The following is a 6,868-nucleotide window of genomic DNA, read 5'->3' on the forward strand; positions in this document are numbered from 1 at the left end:
TCTTACAAAATATTGAAAATCAATTGTATCCAAGAATTGGCTACTCAGATCGATAATTCTAATGAAATATCAACAATAAATTCTTCGCGTGAGCCGTAAAGTAGTAAATACTCCCGCTAGCTTTCAACTTATTTTCAAAACATACACAAAACTTGAGAATGAGCGGGTTATTCAAATAAACTTTAGACAATATTGGAGTCAAAAACTTCATTGATCATTTTATACAGCATGTTTTTTTTTACATTATGCCAGAACATAGAATTTAGCACCGCATAATAAACTTTGAAAACTGTATTTTTCACGTGCTTTAAACAAGTATTCGAAACTTCAACTACGTAAAAAATAAAAACATCACTATAAGCTCGCCGCCATATTCAATTAAATTTACTTATCATGTAGAAAAATACCTAAATTTTGATTATCTATTCGCAAAAAGATTAACTTTCGATCGAAATTAATTTAGAAGATGAAGCTTTAGATTGTCTCTGTTCACTGTCAAAATTTGTAGATAAATTAGATAGGTTATTTTAAAATACATGCAAAAATTCCGTAAACAGTGACGGGAACCAGGAGAGCAATATAACAGGCTCAAAATTTTGTTGTTTTTGAAAATTGTTTCGCGAAATTTAAGATTTTCATATGTTAACTCTTCAATTTCCTTAGCGAAATATGAATATAAAATTTACTTCGAACATCAATTAAGACAATATATAATAAAGATTTTGTTTAAATTCTATTATAATATCCATTAACTCGAACACATCAGGATTATTGGGTAAAATTCTAAATAGTTCACCGATCGTGAATTTTCAACTACTCCCGACAGCTTGGAATCCCCAATTAGGGTATATTGTGAGGCTTAAGGGAATTGGGAGATCTGGTCACCAAATACGGCTAAAGCCAATTCAAGCAACGTTTCAATTCCGGACAATGGTATTAAACCAGGGCAATACTGAGAGTGTATTGGCACGGTACAACGTGCCATAAATATACATTATAATTTTTTAAATTGTTTAATTGTGAAATAATTACATATCAAAAAAAGTTTTCCCTGTGTTACCAAATCCCCATACGTAGTAGGGTAGATTACCAATTAGCGGTGGATGAATTCTGGAACACAGAATTCAAAAAAACCCATTAACCACAATAACCCTACTAGACATAGAGAAGCAGAAATTTTTGTAATTAATAAATGACAATATTTGTACCGAGATAGAACAAAGAGGCATAAAATCCCTGAATTATTTAACGCATGAGCTGAAGACGAATTTTTAAATATAAATGAATGTATAATACCATATATGCAATATTTAAAAAGACGTACCGTACCCATATCAAACCTAGTTTATGTATACTACAAAAATTTTGTATGTTGCATCACGTAATATATATATAATTAAAACTAAAATCCAATTATCAACATATAATACGTATCAATTAATAAATTAAAAGTATAAAAAAAATAATGATAATACATTTCTATATTGAAAAATTGAAAAAATTAGAGATTTTTTACAATCAAACTGAATAATACTCAGTTTTGTTAGACACTACCTAAAATACAAATACCTGGAAACGAATACCTGGACCATCTTAATTCTCTCCACAGCAAAATTAAATTCACAATGGAACTGGAAAACGAAGATAAAATCCTGCCCTTTCTAGATGTGGAGGTGATGCGGAAACACGATGGTAGCCTAGGGCAGTGTTCCGCAAACTTTTTATGTTCACGGTACACCTAACTAATCAATAAATTTTAACGGTACACCAAAGAAAAAAAAAACAAGGTAAATTTTGGATAGGATTGGCTAGGCTTATTACGAATAACGGCGAACTTTGAGGTTAAACTACGAAAGCTGCATGTCATCATAATTTAAAAAAATATCCCAGGTTTTGAATGGTTTGTTTGGCAAAGCAGGGTTTGTCTTGCCGGGTTTGTGTAATTATGATTGATATTTATCACATAACAGTGACAGAATGACCGCGAACTGTCACCGAATCGGTTCGAGAAGTGAATTTTAATTTTACGCAATTGATAATTAAAATGCTTCTTTTTCCGTCGCCACCAAGCCAAAAAGTTTCCTTTTATAGTAAGTACGGCATATCTAAAGTTTTTTTCTAAAAATTATTCATAATAAGCGTGGCCACTCCGAATCAAAATTTACCAAAAACAATATTTTATTAATATTTATTATTAAAATCAATATTACATGAAAAGATGTTTAATGCGAAATGTGGGCCTGTTTAACTGAACACAGACGATCAAAATTTGGAACAATCGTTGATAACGCTGCTCGCATCTCTTCGTCGATCGTCCTCAGGCGTTCTCTTTTTTTTGACTTTATCGTTGTGAGAGTTGAAAACCCCAATTCGCATAAATAGGTCGTAGCAAATGGTAATAGAATTGCAATAGCTCGCTTTGACAGGAGTGGATACTCATTTTTTACGTGGAGCCAAAAATATGCTAACTCTGTTTCAGAAAATTTTAATTTTAGTGTCCGATCAGTTTTAAGCTCCATGAATCTGATTTATTCCTGCTCGTTTATTGGTAAATGTCCAAGGGAAATGCTTTCCGAAAATGGATTTCTTACCCAGTCCATAGGTTGCAGGTCACACTTAGGAAAATATGAGTTCATTTTTTCTGCTAACAGCTCCAAGTGTTTCACTATCAAAGCCACCTCCGGCCGCCGCGCCGCACAGAAAAGTAAAGACCGATTTACAGAGCACTTTGTGAGAAGTGACGCGGGACTCGCGGCACACTTACAAATGGCCACGGCACACCAGTGTGCCGCGGAGCACACTTTGCGGAACACTGGCCTAGGGCATACTGTATATAGGAAACCAACCCATACGAATCGGTACTTACACGCTGATTCGCACCACCACCCAGCGCAGAAGAGAGGACTTATCCATACATTGGTGACCCGAGCGACCAGAATATGCGAAGAACATAAAATCGGAGCGGAACTTACGAAGCTGACCGATGCACTGGAGCGTAACGGCTACCCAGCAAGTCAGACAAGGCAAATCATAAGAGCCAAATCTGCACCAAACAAAGACAGAGTTGAACAAGAGTCAAAAGGCTGTGCCTTCCTGCCTTATGTGCACAATGTGACAGACAAAATTGCCAGGCTTTTGAGAAAGGAAAATATCAAGACTGTCTTCGGAACAACAACAAAGATACAGGACTTACTGAGGTCTGCAAAGACTAAGTTTCCTCTGGAAACAGATGGAGTGTATAAACTCAGCTGTTCCGGATGTGACAAGGTCTATGTAGGCCAGACAGAGCGGACTATCTCCAAAAGAATTTCAGAACACTTCAGAGCTTGTAAACTCGGCCACCCTGACAAATCGGCAATTGCCGAGCATTTGATTGACACCGGGCATTACTTTGGATTTGTTCCTGAAATCCTGGGGAGACCGAAAACTTATAGAGCACGGCTGATTACGGAGGCCATTGAAATTCATAAAAATCCCGTAAACATTAATAGAGACGATGGAGCTAAGCTTAATAGTTCTTGGTATCCGGTAATTGACGGATACACCAGAGCTAAACGAAGAAAACCACTTTAAATAAAAAATGATACGTTAATGTTAGCTCAGAGGGTTGGAGCTGGCAACACGGTATCACAACCTCATACATAAGCTCACATTTTAACACAACCTCAAATAGATAGAGATAGGATAGGTTGATAGATAGATAGATAGAGATATCGTTTTTGTGGTTTGTGACACAACCACACAAGCGTTTTTGTCTGGCTTGTGTACTCAGCCAGGCCCCGCTACTTTTGCCGGCCGGAGGAATCCCGCCGGCCCACTGAGCAGGCGCTCGCGCCCCCCAACTGCCTTTCTCAAGGCAACACTTTTCACGCAAAGTATTACTCAACATAAAAATCCACGCTGGCCCCTACAAACCGCCCGCAAGCACCCGAGACGTGCTCTCTTTTTAAGAGGAGACACAGACTTCCGCATGTCAAGATGTTCCCGACGAGGATGCTACCTGAAGACCACGAGGACTCCCCGGTCGTGGTACCGCCCGGCGCTCACCAAATCGCGCTGCGTAAGAAGACCGGGACCGTGCGCTATACGGTCCCCGCACCACAGCCCCGCCCCGAGGACCCAAGGACCCGGAGACCATCCACCACCACGGCTCCCACGACGCCCGACGCCACCGAGATGACGGAGCCCGTAGCAGGCCCATCCTGGGCAGCAGGACCCAGTCCTGCCCCCACGCGCCCCCCGATAGGCCCAGCGTCGGCCTACGTGGCGCCCCCGAGACCGCAGCAGCCGATGGAGACGGCTGCCCCCCAGGATGGAGGCTGGACGAGGCCGTCCAACCCCGTGAAGAGGCCCATGTCCCCACGGGGACCACAACCGCTCCAGTGTGGCAACCGATTTGATGAGTTGCCCGAGGTAAGCGAAGGCGCCGGCGCGCCGCGTATAAAGCGTGCCAATACTAATAATAATTTCTCTCCCGCAGGTACCGGCAGGAGAGACCGCGTTCCCCCGGTTGTGATGACCCTGGGGAACATGACGCACGCGCAGATCACAGCTGCGGTGCAAGGACATCTGGGAGCTGGTAAGCATTTTACTTTCAGGTATAACAGGGGCGGCACGGCCAACATCTTCGTGCGCACGATGGAGGACCATCGCGCCCTCACCAATGGACTGCGGGCGGAGGCTCGCGGCTTCCATACATTCACGGCCGAAGCAGAAAAGATGAAAAAGGCCGTCATCAAGGGCCTGCCGCTCGTAGAAGTGGAAGATATCAAGGCAGACCTGGAATCGCAGGGATTTCCAGCAGTGAAGGTGGTCAAGATGACCGCCTCAATAGAATATCCCATATACTTAGCGCACTTCAATAAGGAAGTCAACATGGGACAGCTGCGCGCGGCCGTCAAATACCTGTGCCACTGCCGAATTCGACTCCAGAAGCACAGGAGCAACCATTTACAGCACGGCACCCAGTGCTACAGGTGCCAAGACTTCGGGCATGGGTCCCGAAACTGCTCGCACACAGCAAGGTGCGTAAAATGCTTACTGGAGCATGCTTCGGCAGAATGCCCCAAGAAGACGAGAGATGAGCCCGCCGCATGCTGCAACTGCTCAGGCCCGCATCCCGCCAACTACAGAGGCTGCCCCAAGCGGGTAGCATACGTCGCCTCAATACAGCAGCGACCTGCCAGAAGGGCCCAACGACCACCGGCAGAACAGAACCCGAGCAGGCCACCTCCTCAGCCGAGGACGGATGGACGCACATGGGCCAACGTAGCCGGAGGCACCGCCCCCGCCCAAGAGCAGCGCGAGACCGCGCCGCCCCCACAACCCCGCCCACAGCAGGAGCCCGTGCGCGCGTCCACCTCTTCTGAAGATAACCTGGACTTGATGGCCCTACTCCAAGGCCTCCTGAGGATGCGATCACAGCTCGCCCGCTGCGCAACAAGAGCAGACAAGCTCGTCATCCTGATTGAGCTCCTAGACACCCTCGATGCCTAATACCGAGACGGTGAAAGTCCTCGTATGGAACGCATTTAGCGTGCGCAACAAGACAGACGAACTGATCGCTTTGGCAAACGAATTACACACCGACATTATTCTCCTATCAGAATCTCACTTGAATCCAAGCGTACCGCTGAGAGTGCAAGGTTTCGAGATTTATCGTGACGACCGACAAGGAAGATCAGGCGGAGGAACCGCAATATTCGTTCGGCAATCTATGACGTCCACAAGAATCCCCACTCCGAAGTTGAAGTACGCCGAAGCCACGATTATCGAAGTCACCATAGAGGGTAGAGCGCACACCATCATCTCCGTATACTGCACCCAACATAACCTAGTGAGAGAAGATCTCAATAAATTGCTCAATCTGGGACCGATTGTTGTGATGGGAGGCGACTTGAACGCCAAACACAACTATTGGAATAACTACAGAGGAAATGCGAACGGAAATACGCTCTTTACACACATGCAGACAAATACCTATTCGATAATGGCGCCCGACAGACCTACGTACTACTCGCAACGATCTAGATATCCGAGTACACTGGACATAGTACTCGAGAAAAATGTCAAGACAATATCTCCACTGCGCACACTAGACGAACTGTCTTCGGACCACCTGCCCGTGAGCTTTACTATAGGCGGCACAACTTCAAGGACCCCCAGAAAACAGCGCAATTACAAGGATGCGAACTGGGAAGGATTTAAAAAGGAAGTCAACGAACGAATTCATCTCACTTCGGGAACTCTGCGCTCGCCACAAGAAATCGACGAAGCTACAAGCACTCTCACAGAGATTCTTCAAACAGCACAAGACACACACATTCCTCTCAAAGAAATACATTCATACACGATCAAGCTTCCCGAACACGTTTTATCGCTCATCAAGGACAAAAATCGCCTGCGACGCATGTACCACCGCACGCGTGACGAATACTTCAAGACAGCGTACAACTGCCTGCAGAGGGAAATCAAGACCGAAATCGCAGAACTCAAGCGCGAACTTTGGGACAAAAAAGTTGCGTCGCTCACGCCGAAGGATAATTCCCTATGGAAAATGGCGAGCGCGCTGAGACATAAAGATTACACAATTCCCCCGCTACAGAAATTGAACGGCCCCGGGACGGCGCTTTCGCTACAAGAAAAAGCTGAAACACTCGCCGACGGGTTCGAGAGAGCTTACGCCGCTACAGACGGCCTTTCCGACCCGGCTACGGACCGGATCGTAGCTGACTCTCTACGAGATTTGAACGAAGCGGAGCAGACAAACGCTGAAGATATTCATTTCACAACGCCGAGCGAGATTGCGGTCACAATCAAGCGACTCAGAACGAACAAGGCGCCGGGAAGCGATCAAATACACAACATT

This window comes from Hesperophylax consimilis, chromosome 13 (genome assembly GCF_061612785.1).
Source record: "Hesperophylax consimilis isolate HC1 chromosome 13, BYU_Hcon_1.0, whole genome shotgun sequence".
In the NCBI taxonomy this organism is placed as follows: domain Eukaryota; kingdom Metazoa; phylum Arthropoda; class Insecta; order Trichoptera; family Limnephilidae; genus Hesperophylax; species Hesperophylax consimilis.